Below are 7,285 nucleotides of genomic sequence, written 5' to 3' on the forward strand. Positions count from 1 at the left end.
AAAAAAAAAAAAAAAAAAAAACTACCTCAGACACTCTGTTTAGAGTGACTGCTATGATCTGAACATGTCCCCTCTGAAGTTTCTGTGTTGGAAACTTATCTGCAGCACAGCCGTGTTCTGCTGTATTAAAAGGGCTCCTGGGAGCGGGCTCTCTCTCTCCGACCAGGTGAGGACACGGTGGTGAGCTCCTCACCCTCCACTGTGGGGTCAAGTCAGGGGTGGAGATAATGTGGGGCCCTCCCCCGCTGATTCAGCGCCTCTCCTAATGAGGTGAGGTCTCAGGTTTAGGGAAGGGTTGCCACAGCCACCGGTAGGGGGAGGGTCTGTGATTCTGTAACTGGAGATAGGTGGGGGGCTTGGGGTTACAGATTGAGCTAGGGAGCTGACCTAACGCTGTTGATTCAAAGCCTGCCCAAGAAACCTGTGCCTTTCCTCCCCACACCCCCGTCACCCCGCCACCAGGCTCTCGGCGCAGCGCGTCTGATCCGGCCCTCCCTTCTTCATTCTAGGAGGCGCTGACCTGATGGCCTCTTGATCTTGGACTTCCCAGCCTCCAGAACTTTGAGGAAATAAATCACCCAGTTCTGTATAAATTGCCCAGTCTGTGGCACCCTGTTACAGCAGCTCGCAACGGGCCGAGAGAGTGACCCTGTGTGTTTGGACACAGCTGGTGCTTGCTAGGTGTCTGGGGCAGCAGTGGGTGTCCCCAAAACAGGGGTGTCCAGCAGAGCAGGTGAGGATATGGCACAAGCAGAGTCCTGACTCAGCCAGGCCCCCCCTGCCTGCTATGCACTCGAGTCAGGCGGTCAAAGGTGCAGCTGTGCAGAAGTGAACGTAGGAACAGCGGCTGCAAACCACAAGCGCTTCTCCTTTTGCTGAAGGAGAACAATTGTAATGTTCCACAGTTGCTTAGTTTCCTGGGACTGCTGTAAGAAGTACCACAAATGAAGTGGCTTCAAACAACAGAAACTCAGCTGGGTGCAGTGGCTCACAGGTGTGATCCCACCATTTTGTGAGGCCAAGGCGGGAGCATTGGTGGAGCCCAGGAGTTTGAGACCAGTCTGGGCAACATGGTGAAACCCCATCTCCACAAAAAATACAAATATTAGCCAGGCATGGTGGCGCTCCTTTGTAGTCCCAGCTACTCTGGAGGCTGAGGTGGGAGGATCGCTTAAGCCCAGGAGTTCAAGACTGTAGTGAGCCATGACTGTGCCAGTGCACTCCAGCCTGGGAGACACAGTAGGGCCTGTCTCAACAAACAATAAACTTGTACTTCTAGTCACTAAAACTTTGTGTGTATGGCATAGTTTATTATTTTCAAAACACTTTAAAATGTTTTTTAATCTTCATAATGTCCACTCTGGGAAAAACAGGATAGGCATATTACGCTAGCCATTTTTTCTTGTTACAAATATAAGACATGTTCATTGCATCACTGCAAAACACAAGGATAGCCGGGAGTGGTGGCTCACGCCCACAATCCCAGCACTTTGGGGGGCAGAGGCGGGCGGATCACAAGGTCAGGAGTTTGAGACCAGCCTGACCAACATGGTGAAACCTTGTCTCTACTAAAATACAAAAAATTAGCCCAGCATGGTGGCACACACCTGTAATCCCAGGTACTTGGGAGGCTGAGGCAGGAGAATCGCTTGAACCTGGGAGGCAGAGGTTGCAGTGAGCTGAGATTTCTCCATTGCACTCCAGCCTGGGTGACAGAGTGAGACTCTGTCTCAAAACAAACAAACAAACAAAAAAGAACAACCCCACAAGGACAAGAGACTGGGCACAGTGGCTCATGCCTGTAATCTCAGCACTTTGGGAGGCCATGAGGCAGGCGTATCTGACCTCAACTTCAGAGCTCAGAAGTTCAAAACCAGCCTGACCAGCTTGGTGAAACCCAGTCTCTACTAAAAATATAAACTTTGCTGGGCCTGGTGGCACATGGCTGTAATCCCAGCTATTCAGGAGGCTGAGACAGGCGGAGGTTGCAGTGAGCCAAGATCTCACCACTGCACTCCAGCCTGGGTGATAGGAGTGAAACTCCGTCTAAAAAAAATTAAAAAAAAGAGGAAAGGGTATTATGATCCCTTGCACCAGCCTGTGTATTGTAATACTGCAGTCCTTCCCATGAGGAAATCAAATGGGAGGAGCTGTCAACCACATTGTGATCCCAAGACATGGGTGCTACCAAACCCACGCTCTGGCCCAGCTGTCCTGGCGGGAGTGAGGGATTGACTGCGGTTGGCGTGCCAGTGTTTCCCCAGTAGACACAGGGTCGGCTCTTGTCTACTTCCACGTGAGGGGCCAGCACTATACCTCACCCACCATGCCCTAGACACACTGAGGGTCCCACCTGTTTCTTCTCTTGCTTTTGGAGTCTCACTCTGTCACCCAGGCTGGATGGAGTGTGGTGGTGTGATCTCGACTCACTGCAACCTCCACCTCCCCTGTTCAAGTGATTCGCCTACCCCAGCTGCCCAAGTACCTGGGACTACAGGTGTACATCCGCCCAGCTAATTTTTGTATTTTTCGTGGAGACGGGGTTTCACCATGTTGACCAGGCTGTTTTGCACTCCTGACCTCAGGTGATCTACCCACCTGGGCCTTCCAAAATGCTGGGATTACAGGCGTGAGCCACCTTGCCCAGCCTGCAGTCAACATTTCTTTTCTCTTATTCGTGTGTGTGTGTGTGTGTGTGTGTGTGTGTGTGTGTGTGTGTTTCTGAGACAAAGTCTCACTCTGTCGCCCAGGCTGGAGTGCAGTGGAGAAATCTCAGCTCACTGCAACCTCTGCCTCCCAGGTTCAAGCGATTCTCCTGCCTCAGCCTCCTGAGTAGCTGGGACTACAGGCATCCGCCACCAGGGCAGGCTAATTTTTGCATTTTTAGTACTGACGGGGTTTCACCATGTTGGTCAGGCTGGTCTCAAACTCCTGACCTCGTAATCCGCCTGCCTTGGCCTCACAAAGTGCTGGGATTACAGGCATGAGCCACCATGCCTGGAAGAGGTATTTTGAGACCATGCAAATCTCATTTCACTTCAAACTTCTCCCCAATAATTTTAGCACCTATCAGTGGAGTTTGTGACAAATAATGGTGATTTTCTATTTTCTCTACACTTCTTAACTGGAATTCCACTGCACAGAAGAGCCGTCTGGTCTCTCCACTCCTACTTATTTATATCTATACAGACTCCCAGGCCCTTTTTCCTGCCGTGGGTCATAGCCAGTGCTGCACCATGCCATGGCTGCTGCTGCTCTGCAGGCGCTGGCTGGTGGGAGCCTTCAGGCTGGGCCTCTGTTCTCTGTTGAGGCCCCATCTTTTGACTGGGAACAGTGGCTCACGCCTATAATCCCAGCAATTTGGGAGGCCTCAGATCACCTGAGGTCAGGAGTTGGAGACCACCCTGGCCAACATGGCTTTACTAAAAAATACAAAAGTTGGCCCGGTGCAGTGGCTCATGCCTGTATTCCCAGCACTTTGGGAGGCCAAGGTGGGCAGATCACCTGTGGTCGGGAGTTCGAGACCAGCCTGGCCAACACGGAGAAAGCTGGTCTCTACTTAAAATACAAAATTAGCTGGGCATGGTGGCACACTCCTATAATTCCACTGCTTTGGTGGCTGAGGCAAGAGAATCACTTGAATCTCAGAGGTGGAGGTCACAGTGAGCTGGAGACTGTGTCACTGCACTGCAGCCGGGGTGAGAGAGTGTGACTCTGTCTCAAAAAAGAAAGAAAACAAGGCTCCATCTTTTTAAAAGCATTTCCTTACTTTGTAGATGCTCAGTAACACTGGCTATCTTAGAATGCTTATTACAAAATTACCACACACTAGCTGGCTTATAAACAGGAATTTGTTGCTCATGGTTCTGGAGGTTGGACGTCCAAGATTAAGATATCAGTAGTGTCTAGTGAGGAGTCACTTCCTGGTTCACAGATGGTCCCTTCTCACTGTGCTCTCAGGTGGGGGAAGGGTTAAGGGTCCCTCTGGGGTCCCTTTTACAAGATCACTAATCCCATTCAGGAGGGCACCACCCTCATGACCTGATCATCTCCCAAAGGCCCCACCTTCTAATACCATTGCCTTGTGGGTTAGGGTTTTCAAAAGTCAACCCTGCAGGGCACACCACGTTCAGACAACAGCTCTAGCTGATGACATGAATTCAACTGAAGAACACTTTTCTCTTCCCCTCAGCTGCTGGGGACTCAAGCTTTAGAGACAAAAGCCTGGCCTGTGAGGCTTCCTCACGCATCTCAGGCAGACTCAGAACTTCAGGCTTTGGAATAAACAGAAGCTCTAACTCTGAGTAGTCTGGACCATTTGAAGGTTTGATTTTTAGGATCCGGAACTTAAACCTCAGGGCTTTGGAATAAACAGAAGCTCTAACTCTGAGTAGACTGGACCATTTGAAGGTTTGATTTTTAGGATCCGGAACTTAAACCTCAGGGTCTCACGCCTCCCCTGGATCCTGCAGAAGGGGGCAGCTTGTGCCTTCGAATCATGGTGTTTTGGCTTCTTTCTTCTCTCAGGTCTGCAGCCTCGTGACTGGGGCCTCCCCGGAAGTGAGGGTTCTGCATCAGTGGGAGGAATGGGGTATAAGGACACCCCCAGAGTGAAGGAGGCAGAACAGGCCCCAGGGCTCACCCCAGTCAGATCTCGGCAGGTTAGCTGTGGCCGCCTTCCCATCCCCAGGCACCCCCAGCACCCCTCTTTGACTTTATTGGCATTTATTCCCAAAATATGAAGACAGGCAAACTCAGATAAATGGCAAGCACACAAACTGTATGAGCTCTCTCATGTTAACCAGGTAAGAAAATAGTATTACTGACAAAGGCTCAAAAGTTTAATTTTTAAAATTCTTTCCCAGAGACAGTCTCACTCTGCTGCCCAGGCTGGTCTTGAACTCCAGCCTCAGGTGATCCTCCCTCCTTGGCCTCCCAAAGTGTTGAGGTAAAAGGCATGAGCCACCTTGCTCAGTGAATCTAATTTTAAAAAATACAGTGGCTTATTCCTGGAATCCCAGCACTTTGGGAGGCTGAGGTAGGAGGATCACGAGGTCAGGAGTTCCAGACCAACTTGGCCAACATGGTGAAACCTCATCTCTACTTAAAATACAAAAATTAGCTGGGCATGGTGTCGGGTGCCTGTAATCCTAGCTACTTGAGAAGCTGAGGCAGGAGAATTGCTTGAACCAAGTGAGCCAAGATCATGCCACCGCACTCCAGTCTGGGCGACAGGGCAAGACTCCATCTAAAAAAAAACCAAACCAACCCAAAAACCTTTTCTTCATTGGCTTGAGCACATTCTACTTTACTGAGAACAGAATGCAATTGCAGCCCTGATTGCAGCACCTCGGAAGTATGGCTGGCTTGGGAACCTCCCATTCTGGGAGGTGGCCTGCTGAGCCTTCCTCCTAAAGTGTGAGCACAGGGTCAGGGCTCCATCCCAGACAAACACGTTTCCTTTTTTCTGACTCATTTCAGTCCCTGATAGGGAACCCGGGATCCCGCAGACAGGCAGGGTGACAGCAAGTGCAAGGGTGCTCAGTCACACCTGGAAGAGGTCAGAAGAGCCAGCCTTGCAGCGCAGAGAAACCCAGCACAGAGGCCCACGGGGCCAGCCCCAGCCTCTGCCAATAAAACATACAAACGAGCTCTGGGGGCTGGAGGAGAGCCACAGGATCCGAGCCGGCTGCCGGCCTGGGGTGGGATCGGGGTGTCTGCTGCGGGACTGGTGCAGGGTCGGGGTGCCGGCCGTGGAATGGGGTGTCATCTATGGGATCGGGGTGCTGGCTGCAGGACTGAGGGTCAGCTACAGGATCGGGGTGCCAGCTGCCGGACGGGGGCGGGATCCGGGTGTCAGCTATGCGATCGGGGTGAGCCAGCTGTGGGACCGGGATGGGATCGGGGTGCTGCCTGTGGGACTGAGGGTCAGCTACAGGATCGGGGTACCGGCTGTGGGACGGGTGGGATTGCGGCGTCAGCTATGCGATCGGGGTGCCGGCTGTGGGACTGCGTCAGCTATAGAATCGGGGTACCGGCTGTGGGACGGGTGGGATTGCGGCGTCAGCTATGCGATCGGGGTGCCGGCTGTGGGACTGCAGTGGGAATGGAGTGCCGTTTGGGGGACTGGGGTGACGGCTTGAGGGGTGACCGTGCCCTCCCTCCTGGCCGCTCTCAGATGCCTCTCGCCCTCTACGCTGGGCGCCGTGGCTGGCTGAGCCCCCCGCATGTTCCGCGCGAGTCCCCTGCACCCTACGGCGTCTTCCTCCACAGCCTCGAATCCAGGCGTCCGCCCCGCAGGCGAGTCCCGTCTGCGCCCGTTCACCCACAGCAGCGTCCGGGCGAGGGGTGCCCGTACCTGGGGGCCTGAAGGTACCGCTCTGCCGCGCGTGGGCACTACTCCCTGGCGCCGTCCGTCCACTGACCCTCGTCCCTCGGCCAGGCCGCCCGCGCCGGGAAGGCGACGCCCGACCCGGGCCAGTGGGACCCGGAGCCCGCGGCGTCCGGAGCCGACAAGGTCGGTCCGCGCACGCGCCCCGGGGCCCATTGGGCCTTATTTCACGGCCCCGCCTTCCTCCTCGGGAGCGCCAAATAAGTGTCCGGCCCTCCCAGCCCCGTGCGTGCGCGACCCCGCCGCCTGCGTCACTAGGAAGCGCGCGCCCGCGCCGCCGCCGCCGCCGCCGCCGAATCCCCAACAAGGAGCGAAGCCCGCGGCCGCAGCCGCCGCCCGCCGCCGCCGCAGCTCCCGACGCCGCCGCCCCCGCTGGGCGCCTGAGCAGGCCCGGCGCGGCCCCAGGTAAGCGGCGCCGGCGCGCCCGCGGCCCCCCCGCGGCGAGGCCTCTCGCTCCGCTCACGCGCCGCCGTCCAGTCAGGGGTCCCTGCGGAGCGTCAGGACGTTACGGCGGGGGGAGGGGAGGGCCGGGGGAGGGGCGGCCGCGCGGGCGGCGGCGTCAGGCGCGACGGCGGCGTCAGGCGGGCGGCGCGGGCGGCGGCGGCGCTTCCTGCCTCCATCTTGGCGCCGCGGGCGGGCGCGAGCTCGGGCTCCAGCGGCCTCCTCCGTGGACTCAGCCCGTGGGGACCACGCCGCAGGGGCACGACCCATAGAGACGTCACCCCCAGGGACCACCCCGGAGGAACCCGACCCGTAGGGACCACCCGGCAGAGACGCGACCCGCAGGGACCGCCCCGCAGGGACGCGACCCCCAGGGACCACCCCGCAGGGACCCGACCCGTAGGGGCCCGACCCCCAGGGACGCGACCCCCAGGGACCGCCCCACAGGGTCCC

The 7,285-nt window shown here is 56.2% G+C and overlaps 1 protein-coding gene across 1 annotated transcript in view; it reads left to right on the forward strand.

Moving 5' to 3' along the window:
• Positions 1–6,644: 6,644 nt before the first annotated feature.
• The window catches only part of GMEB2 (glucocorticoid modulatory element binding protein 2), a 40,762-nt gene continuing 40,121 nt past the window's right edge, over positions 6,645–7,285 (forward strand). Inside the window, exon 1 of the mRNA XM_032257004.1 lies at positions 6,645–6,796. The gene's annotated coding sequence lies outside the window, so the exon portion shown is untranslated. The remainder of the gene's footprint in view (positions 6,797–7,285) is intronic.

This window comes from Sapajus apella, unplaced genomic scaffold (assembly GCF_009761245.1).
Source record: "Sapajus apella isolate SASKATOON/1434 unplaced genomic scaffold, GSC_monkey_1.0 scaffold96, whole genome shotgun sequence".
In the NCBI taxonomy this organism is placed as follows: Eukaryota; Metazoa; Chordata; class Mammalia; order Primates; family Cebidae; genus Sapajus; species Sapajus apella.